Source organism: Haliaeetus albicilla, chromosome 2 (assembly GCF_947461875.1).
Source record: "Haliaeetus albicilla chromosome 2, bHalAlb1.1, whole genome shotgun sequence".
Taxonomy (NCBI): domain Eukaryota; kingdom Metazoa; phylum Chordata; class Aves; order Accipitriformes; family Accipitridae; genus Haliaeetus; species Haliaeetus albicilla.
In genome coordinates this window covers 65,783,572-65,794,559 of record NC_091484.1, presented here as the reverse complement: position 1 = coordinate 65,794,559, position 10,988 = coordinate 65,783,572, and positions in this window count along the sequence as shown.

Below are 10,988 nucleotides of genomic sequence, written 5' to 3'. Positions count from 1 at the left end.
GAAATGGCATAATGGTATCTGCTCAACTCAGAGTTACTGAGAAGAAAAGCACTCAGATGCTTTTTAGTAAAATGTTCATAAGATTTTCAAAAATAAATGGCTAATATTGTACCTGGTGTAAAGGCGGGGTAGTGCACTGTAAGTTAAGGCTTAGGACTATGCAGCAAATACCTATTTAGTGAGTCAGTAAGCATTCAGTGCAGCAGGAATCCTGTGACAAGATCACCATGTGGTTGTGCAATCTCAGCTTTACCCACATTTCTCTCTCTTTGTGATGGTATGGCTACATTTTCTTTACTCTGTCACCTTTACAAAATGACAGTTGTATGGGCATTTGAAAATGGCACCTTGAAAAAGGCACCGTCTTTCCCATGGGCATGGATACGCAGAGGGCTTTCCTCGGTGAAGCCTTTAGGGATTTTAAATATCTCTTTAATGTGAATGATGGTGCTCATACTGTTGCAATGGTAATGCATTGCTTTTAGCAGCATGGGGATCTGTATGAATTCTTAGGCAGCGTAAGTACGATCCAAATCAGAAAGAAATAGACCACAAAAGGCAGATGCAAACATATACTTGTTAAGAGTTGAAAGTTATCCTCAAAGAATGCAATGAGCCTGTGTCCTTCGAAGCAGCAGGTAATAACATAACTGTAATAACTGATACCTTGAGAAATTGCCCCCTATGTAAGGAAGGGATCAGAAAAGTGTGTGTGCTAAACTGTTAACGTTATTACTTGCTAGCACTTCTCTACGCTTACCCCCACAGGTAATGTTGTATTACTCAGTCTGGAAGTCAGGGAAGGAGAAGCAAAGACATCTGCAAAACCATACGCTGTCCTGGAAAGCAAATGTTTATTTCTCCCTTTCCTGTTGGCGAACAATTTCTGCCTGGTCAGAATTAGACGCCAAAATTAGCAGTGAATGTGATGGGTAAAATGCCTTCAGTGTGACAGCAGAAAGCCAAGGTGAAAATTGAGGCTAGTCCCTGCAATGCTGTGCTGGCTTGTGTTGCAGGAGTACCAGCCTGCTCCCACAGGACCCTGCTGTCAGAACCAAGAGCTGCTTCCAGTAGTGCTGCTTCTCTAGTGTCCTCCCCGCAGGAATATAAAGCCCCCAAGTGATGAAGGGTGAGAAGTTTATGCAGGTTGTAGCTCCAAATCTGCATGTGTAAAGCTCCCATTTGTGTTATTTGCTCTTGCACTCCACTTAGTTTGAAAGTACTGCGCCAATTATCTGTAGATTCCTGAATTTAGCTTTTGAGAAGATCTGGCTTGTCTTTTTTTCTGTCAAAAATAGACACGAGGCATAATTTTTAAGTCAGCTGAATGTATTGCTGAAAAGATTGGTTTTGAATTAATCCAAATTTTTTAAGAAAAGTGAAAAAATAACCCTTTTTTCCAAACTGATCTCCAGCAACAGCAGCTCGAATCAATATGCTAGAAAGTTTCTATTCCTCTTCAGAACTTTTGGGCTGCTGTTTTTCCTGATTTAGAAGTAGCAATCAATGAGACCTGTTGTAGATGCCATGTATACTATAGACCGCACTTCATACTCTTTTCCCCCCTTTGAGGTACATGGGGAGGAGCGGGGAATTGATACCCAGAAATTTAACAGACATGCCATGATCACCTTGTGAGACCTGCCTGTATCCTGCAGAGCTCTTACTTTCTCACAGACTTTGTTATTCTTCGTACAATTATATCAGACAAGTTGACATAACAAAAAGGGATTTAAATCCAAGAAATGAGATTGCTCGATTCACTGAACCCTCACTTTAATTCCTCCTCACCACCCAACCACTGCTTTTGTGCGTTATTTTCTCAGGCTGAGGTTCAAGCTCAGTCCAAATAAAATAATAATAAAAAAAAAATATATAAAAAAGACATGAGCTGAGCATTCCTGAAAAAACTCACAAACCTGCTTAAGCAGGCCCCTAAAATCTCAATAGGATTATCACTGAGACACCAGGTATTTCTCTAGGCTGAAGTGATGCAATCTGGTCCAGGGACATTGGGTTTTTCTGATCTATATCTTGCAGTCAAGTGCATTTCGATCTGAAGTGCATCCTGCTCATCGACTTGCGAAGCACGCGTTCCTCGCCAACACAAGTCTGACGCCGGCCAGGATCTGGGACTGACCCTTTAGAGGCAGTTTGGATTAGCAGAGTCTGATATTTCATTCCCTGAGAAAGGTGGTGAGTGTTGTCTGACTTTGTACAAGGGAAAATGAGCTGTATTCAAAGGCAAACCAAGATGTTCTCTGTGTTTAAAAAACAAAACAACACAAAAACAACCCACAAAAGCACTGCAGTAAACGAATGATGAAAACTTAGAGCAGATAAGGTGCAGTAGGGCAACCCTCATGTGGGAAATCAGACCTCTTTGATATAGTCAGACAAACAAACAAACCATAAAACCTGTCTGCAGTTAGGGAGTACAGGTTCAGCGATTACTCAGAAGTCACAAAATGATCTTATATCAAATACAAATGGAAAGCAGAGGGGGCTATAATCCACCCGCTCAGTCATGCTGCATGAGATAATCTGGAATTCCTCAGCAGAGACCATGAAGCTTGCAGTTCAGCTGATCTGATGGTCTTGGTACCCTGCAAAGAATTATTGAAAATATTCAAATTTAAAGATTAATTTGAAGGTAAGCACACTTGTCAGCCACATTTATTTTCACATAACTTGTATCATATTGTCCCTAGATTGTCGTTTTTGTTTTTCAAGTCTGCTGCACTGCTGTGTATGGGTAACCAAAAGCTGTGGTGTACCAGTTGCTGTACACAGAGTATAGCTTAAGGGAAACTGTTGTTTTTGGAACCTGGACTGCTGCAGGGGACAGTCTGCAGCTCGAAGCTACGCTTGGTACCTGGTGGCTTCTGTTTAAATACACGCAGTATTGCGTACTTAGCGTTACGTGGCAATAACGGACAAAAAGCCAGAAAGGTGATGTTGCGGGCTGCAGCTGGTTTATGGGCTTCAGGTTCTTCACAACCTGCTCTGAATGATCAACTGTGAAATAGTTAATAATTTTGATATACACTAGTGTTTTTAGGTTTCAGGATAAGCAGTAAACAAATATCCAGGTGCACGCCTCCTTTGCTCCAGAGTATCTACAGATGTAGGAATACCTTTGATTGATATATACAAAGTTCATATTTTAAAAAAACACCCACAGCTGTGTTTTTATGCTGCAACCCGTGGACATATTGTTAGAGTCTTGTCCATTGTGGTTTCATGATCCAATCCTTCTCTGGTTTCCAACTGAGGTGCTGTCGTGGTTTAACCGCAGCTGGTAACTAAGCACCACGCAGCTGCTCACTCACTCCCCCTGACCCAGTGGGATGGGGGAAAGAATTGGGGGGTAGGGAGGGAAGTAAAAGGCATGGGTTGAGATAAGAAGAGTTTAATAGGACAGAAAGGAAGAAACTAATAATGATAATAATAAAATCACAATAATAATAGGATTGGAATATACAAAACAAGTAATGCACAATGCAATTGCTCACCACTCACTGACCAATACCTAGTTAGTTCCTGAGAAGTGAGGCCCCAAGGCCACCTCCCCCCAGTTTATATACTGGGCATGACATCACACGGTATGGAATATTCCTTTGGCCAGTTTGGATCAGCTGTCCTGGCTGTGTCCCCTCCCAACTTCTTGTGCCCCTCCAGCCTTCTTGCTGGCTGGGCATCAGAAGCTGAAAAATCCTTGACTTAGTCTAAACACGACTTAGCAGCAACTGAAAACATCAGTGTGTTATCAACATTATTCTCATACTAAATCCAAAACATAACACTATACCAGCTACTGGAAAGAAAATTAACTCTTTCCCAGCTGAAACCAGGACAGGTGCTGAGGTTCCTGTCAATGTAAAAGCTATGACTTCTGTCAAAGTCAGAAGTACCAGTTCCTGACTGCCTCATGATCATCTTTCTTTTCCCTGTACTAGTCATGACTTTCACTAATCATCTTTTTATCAGTTATCTCAAGTTCTCCTTCTGGCTCCTTTTCTTGATCTCTTACTACTACTGAAATTTGAGAGTCAAAACTGAGCCGCTGCTGTTGGTAATCACTGCTGTCAGCTTTGTTATGGGAGTCTAAAAGCTAGGAGTGATCTTTAAGTCTTCTATCCCTCTTGATGTGTTATTATCATGCATTAATTGATTTTATGAATATTTACAAGTTTCCTTCTCTTCTTTGTGGCCAAACTACAAAATCATTATCTGAGCCTCCTGTCTCAATCCCTGTAACCTTCCTCCCCTCAAGATGGATTTACGTATGACTGCAAGGTTAGTCTTACGTCTGTTCAGCGCCAAAATGGGAAAGTTTTTCTCCTGCCTGCTCCCACCCTATTTCCTTCTCCTCCCTTGCCCTGTTCTGCTGTCTGCCAGACCTTGGGTTCACCCTGGCAGAAAGCTCTCCTTTTCTTGTTGCTGGATTAGTTTTCTGCCCTTTTGGCGAGTTGAGTATTCTGATGGTGGGATCCAACAAGCACCAGAGCCAACGCAAAGCAAGAGGCAGCAGCAAGGAACAGGAATGTGGGAAACTGGATGAATGTTTTCAGCGCTGAGAATTGTGAGCCAGGCTAGAACTCTGCCATTGAACTTTACCTTCGAGCCTCCATTGACTTAACGGAGCCTCTGACAGTCCTCATGGTGCGTAGTTTCTGCAGCGTATCTCCTTGCTTGTCGCTTTGGGCATGTTCCCTCCTGGTGTCTGTCTGTCTCATTTCAGTATACAAAGTTTAAGCTTCTTGTCTTCACCTGGCATGCCCTTCGGAGTTCCGCTCCTCTGTGTTACCTTCTCCTGTCTTAACCCATAACCTTCACTTTGCCAGTGATACTTTCATTTTCCACCCACTTGCCTTTTTTTTTTTTATTCAGAGATGTGTGCATGTATATATATATATACACACATTTGTTTCATATTTTCCTCTGTATGTAAAGATCCCTCCCCCAGCTCATCAGCCAGATGAGAACCCTCTTTCCAAAATATGCATCTTTGTATGGAAGCAATGAGTAACAACAATGTAGGACAAATCAACTACTATTTATGATTTGTATGAGGAAAGAGAGTAATGCTCATTTGATTTAAATACTCAGTCACTCTCCTCAAATCTTTTTTATCTTAAAGAGTCAGCTTTGTGCAACAGGGGCTGTGTGTCGCATGTGTTTGTAGGGCCCATTACATAGTAGGGACCTGATTCTGATGATCGTAACCTAACAGAAATATTTTGTAACAACAAATGTAAGTGAAGCAAGTCAAATAAAATAACATCTGTCTTCAGTGCTTGGGAGCAGAAAATCATCAAAAGACAGTGTTTTTTGAAGTTCTGTCCTTCTGAGATATTACTTTCCATTTTCTTGGGTTTTGTGTCTAACCTAGGGAGCAGCAGCCTGTGCTGGCAGCAGCAGAGGCATTCCCATCAGCCGTGTTTTCAAAATAGAACTGCCACAGGAATTCCAGCTGTCACCCTGCTCATGACGTGGCCTTTGCTGGTGGTGGTCTGGAGAGTATCTTTAGCTTCCCATTTCAAGGGAGGTGATGGTTGTCAAAGAAACCCCGAATTGATGTCTTTTTCCATTGCTTGTTATATAAAATACAATTTCTCAGTGCATTTCACAGGTCGAAGCATAGGTCGTTCTCGGGAAACTTAAGATGGCCAGAAAGAATTTGAAAAGGAGCACTACAGGTACTCAAGAGAAGATGGGCAGCATTTGAATAAATTCAGATTTGATCTAGCCTTCATGATATGGCACAGCAGCAGAAATACAGGCAGAAGGTGAAGTATGAAAGAAAGCTTCCATTAGTAGAGCTCATCTCCAAGGCTGCCAGTACTTCTGGGAAGGGACTGGGTCATCTTAATAGGTTGGCTAAGTTTCATGGCTATCTTTTCTATATTTCAGTGTAATACAGTACACACTATCTAACAGTTGGGGCCTTTCGTATGACTTCCACTAGGGAATTGAGAGTGTGTGGCGTCAAATATTTCATCAGGTTGTTTCCCTGAACAAGTTAGGAGTAGAGTATCAGTAGGCAGCTGCTCAGCTGGGGGCTCCTGTTCCCTTCCCCCTGACACCCTCCCCTGATGGAGCCCGCTATTTATTTTCTGGTGCCTGTGCAATGTGCTGCTTTGCTCTTACACTTTTTTATAGCGATTGTTTTGTAGCTCTGATAGTTAAGCTTGTAAAAGAGGGAAGGTTTGTAAGGGCAGGTAATATGTGTTATTAGACCAACTGATGTAAAACATGGGGTCAAGCTTTCCAGCATGCAAGCATTTCAGGAAGTCTGATATCATTGGAAACCATTACTCCCAGGCTGCTGATACACATGTCCCAGCAGCAAAACAGAACTAGGACTGTTTCAGCCTTGCAGAGCTACTCATTCCTCACTGCATCCCTGAACTGACTATTCCCTCAGAATGGGACTATACTGTAAAGGAAGTGAAGTTCTGCAGGTCATTTTGAAGTAACCAAACAAAAGAAAAAGTAATCTGTAATTATGTTAATTAATTTGCCCATTTGTGGGAGAAGTAATGTTACAAGAGAGCTTTTAGTAGCAGCAGAGGTGGCAGATTGAGACAGACAGAAAGCATTTGCAGAACAGGGACAAGTCAGCGGGAGATGAGATGTTGAGAGAATTTTAACGAGCATAAAACCAATGTGTCTATTTATTCTGTAATATTTAATACTAAATAGTATAATAATAATAATAATATTTAAACCTAAATATTTTGTAAATCTTCCTTGAGGATTGGGACTGAGATGTGAGAGGGAATTACTGTTTTGCAATGTTAAATGATAACTGTGCCTTTTTATTTGTAATTCAGGTGAGTTCATTCTAGTACATAGTGGTTGGCAGGTTTCACCCACACACACTCTACAGGGACCTCTGGTATGCTGCATGACGCGCATCACATACTGGGTGTCTAGATGTAAACTTTGATGGTTGAGGAATTAAGAACATTTCTGGGGACAGGTTGGTAGCTTTTGCATTTCTGATTCTGGCAAGATCTGTCTGTATTCAGTGCTCTACTTTTTTTTGGAAAGTTTGAAAGACTGAGGGTTTGCTTGAAAGCTGTGAGATTGAGTTCTGGAGAAAGACTTGTCAAGGATGACGTCTTCCCTAATAGGCTGTAATTCTTTTCCATGCGGCTGCCAGTTTGACACTATGTGACAAACAGAAGTGTCTTGTTAATGTGAGCTTTCTTGCTGCATGTGAAGTTTGCTAGAGAATGAGCCTAGTTATTCCTCACATTTCTCATGCTCTGATGTGAAGGTAGCATTTATCCCTATCATCTTAGTGATATTTAAGCCAAAGTACCAGTGTAAGAATACATTAAAAGTAGAAACCAAAGTTTATCATTATTTGTTTTCTTCAAAATTAATTGCTTCCTCCATTTGTACCTCCTCAGAGTCAGTAGCTATCTAAAACCTGTCTAAAACCGAGACCTTCACAGCTGTGCAAACTGCAGCAACCAACCGTTTAAGGTGGCCAGAAAGGAAAGCTACTTCAAGAATGGAGGCTTTTTTCAGAGTTAAAAAAAGTCATATTTAAAATTCTTTTGACCCTGCGTCATAGCATGAGCAGCTGTCACCACATCTTACTAGAAGCCTGAAGGATTAGAAGGAAGAAAACTTTGCTCACTGCAGAAAGGAAAGTTGTTATAGTGGTTTTAAGCCATTGTGTCTAATGGTGGGAGTGCTGCCTGATTCCTCCTTATCCTCCCATGAGCCTTCTGTCAGCCCTAGCTCTCACCCTATCTACAAAATTTGCTGCCTTCATGGTTTTCTCACTTTTATGGAGATACTTTTGTTTTTCTAAACCGCTCTCTCCCGGCACTTATTTACAAAGCTCTAACCCTGTCCGCATTCAGAACCCCGTTAGAAATGACAGCCCAACCCTGGCTGACCTGTCCTACCCTGTGCTGCTGCATCTCTGCCTTGTGAGTGCCCCAGGGCGAGGATCCCTTCCTAGAGCAGGACCCACTCGTATCAACCTGAGTGAGACCAGGACAAAGACAAACAATTTGCAATGATTATCGTAGTGCACAGAAAGTCACTGTATATGTGGCATGTCTGTCCTTTCAAAGGAGTTTTTAAATGTCATTAAGTAAAATATATTAATACAGGATGCATATTGCTAGTAAAAGTATGTCTTGCATCACAAAAGAATGCCATATCAGCTCAAGTAAATGGTTAAACCTTTGTATAGCAGTAAGAAATATGTGTACTATTATGAAAAACGTATTAAAGCAAACTACCCACCTAGATTCAATCCTTATGCCTTTTTAAAACATGTAGCAAGAGTAGCAATGAAACTCTCTAGTTTTCAACTTCCAGAAAATAGCAAAGTAGAAGGAGGGAATATTAAGTGCATACAAGATAAGGAATTACAGGCTTGAGAGGGAGAAAGTCTGATTCTGCATTGTTGGGTGTGATGCTGTTTTCTTGGTTTACTTCTTGTAAGTTAGCCATGATAATCAGTATTTCCTTCCATATATTTTACTAATAATGCCAATGAGTTTATACTGGGGATGAATTTCTCTGACTGCATAGGAAGAATGTTTCCTTGACATTTTCTTGTGAAGCTTTAGCAAAAATGTTTTTCAGTTTAAACTTGCAGCTTGGACACTACTGCTCTTTCAGCTGCTGAAGTCAGATAGTGAAGCTGGCTTTATAGGAGTAGACCATATTCAAAAGTGAATCTGTTTTAATTGTTAAGCAAAATAAAATGCAAAACCTAAAGAATCCAGACACACACACTGAGTATCGTAAGATTCAGAATTGTCTTTCAGTGCTGTAGTATCAAGGTGTTAACATTCATAACATTGTCAGTTAATAGTCTCATTAATAATAGCACAAGATGTTAATGCTTAAAAATATTTATGGATTAAGTTTTCCAATAGTTGACTAGTGGTTTGGGCAATGTACTTTTTTTAACCCTGTATTTAATAATATACATATATATTTAAAATCAGTACTTACGTGTTGTACCACATTACCGACATTTTCTTTTCTCCGAGTTGTTGGTTACTAAGGATGTGGACACGTAGTGCTCACCTAGTCAAGTCTTACAGAGATTTGAGATGGACTCCCTGCCAATGCAAAGGGGTATTTTAGGCTGAGTGAAGTATTCCGGGACAGAAACACTGAATAACCGACCCACTCATCCGTCTTGGTGAGCTGTCATGCTCTGCTTCACCTGTCCATGGTTGACTGAATTCACCGTAAAATGATGGCCGGGGCTCGCAAGCAGTGATCGGAGAGTCCGGCGGCGGCAGTGGCAGTGCTGGTCTCAACAGGGACACGCAGTGTAACCGTCCCTGCTCCACCAGGTCTTTTGGACACAGCTCGCAGGATCGTGGTCGCTAAAGGCAGGAAAGCTCTTCTGATAGATCAACAAATGTCTACTTCTTTTATTTTAGTGGCAAGCCAGAACAACTCTTTATTTAACAATCAAAACATAAGTATCGTGTAACAAACCAGTCAGCAAGTTTGCTTTAGCGTCTCACCTAGATGTACACAGGCATTTAAAAGTTCTTTGTTGTTTTTTTTTAAACTTTGAGGGAGGTCTTGTGCTGCTCTCTGAGCAGCAGCCGGCCTGTCAAAGCAGCAGGCAGCAGTCGAACTCGGGCTGGCAAGGATTGCCTTGCAGGCAACTTTCCTGCTGTTGGCGTGTTCACCAGCATTGTTCCGCAGGGTCTGTTTCAGGAATGCAAGAAGGCGACGGTGCTTATTCACCACTGGAGAGTATATTCGTAACGCAGATGAAGGGAGCAGCTGGTGCTTGCCTCGGTCCCTGTAAAATTTATTGGCGAGGGAGTGGCACTGAAAAGCAAGTTTCATGCAGAAGATTTGTTCCATTGCATTGGAACATTTCCTTTAGGAAAATACTTGTATCCACCTGCACGCATAGAAAATTGTCTTAATGACAAATTGCTATGGGTTTTGCATGTTTATTTTAACCAAATAGTGCATTGTTCTCCAGGGTTAATAGAAAGGATTTTTCTGAAATATATAGGGATCAGTAGCGAGTATTCTGGCGTGTAATGGGGACATGGGGCTGGCTTAGCAGCAGCACTGAGCACCAGAGCTACCTCCCCCCTCCCTTCAGCTATGCCTTTCAGAGAAGGTGTGTCTTCATCTTGAGATATCTGTCTCAGGGTAGAACCTAAAACAGATGCTTAGCGTAGCTGGGGTCAGCTGGACCTTGTCACCTTGGATCTGCAGTAGTATTTTATAACAGGAGTGATATCTTGATAGGAAAGCATGAGTTCTTTGCCATGAAGGCAAGGCATGGGAGTGGTTATGCAGCACAATAATTACTTGGCATTTAATTATTTTACTTCACAAAAATATGCTCTCTGGACATTATCTACTCAGACTTTTTCGTAAACTGCCCAGCTGCATTTGAAGATCTTGTCCTTCAGAGCAAGTCTTTCAGAGCAAGTGTTTCCTGAGACCTGGGCAGCTCATTACAAAACTGGGAGGTTACACAGACGTGAAAAAAAAAAAAAAAAAAAGACCAACCCACCAAAATTTATGCTTACTGTATCTGTGATTGATTTGATTCTGGTAACAGTGTCCTGGGAACAGACTTTTGTGATTTTTACCAGTGTGTAATCCACAACTCCTCAGTGCAGCGCTTTCATCCTAATCTGCAAGCCTTGGCAAAGCAACTTTGAGGGGGAAAACCCTAAAGCAGTGCACATAAACCATATAATTTCTAATTACTTACTTCAGTGTCTCTGGGGAATTTTCAAGCAGATTCATTCGCAAATAATTAGGAAAGAAAATACATTCCCTACTTGTGAAGTTATTGGACTTGCTGTTTACAAATTTATCACTATATAGCTACCAGTTATATCTAATGTAGTATATACACTCAATGGGCTGTCCCAAGACACTGTAGAAATTACTTAATGATTCTTCATGGTAAACAAACATCAGAAAAAAAGACATATTAGAGAAGGAAA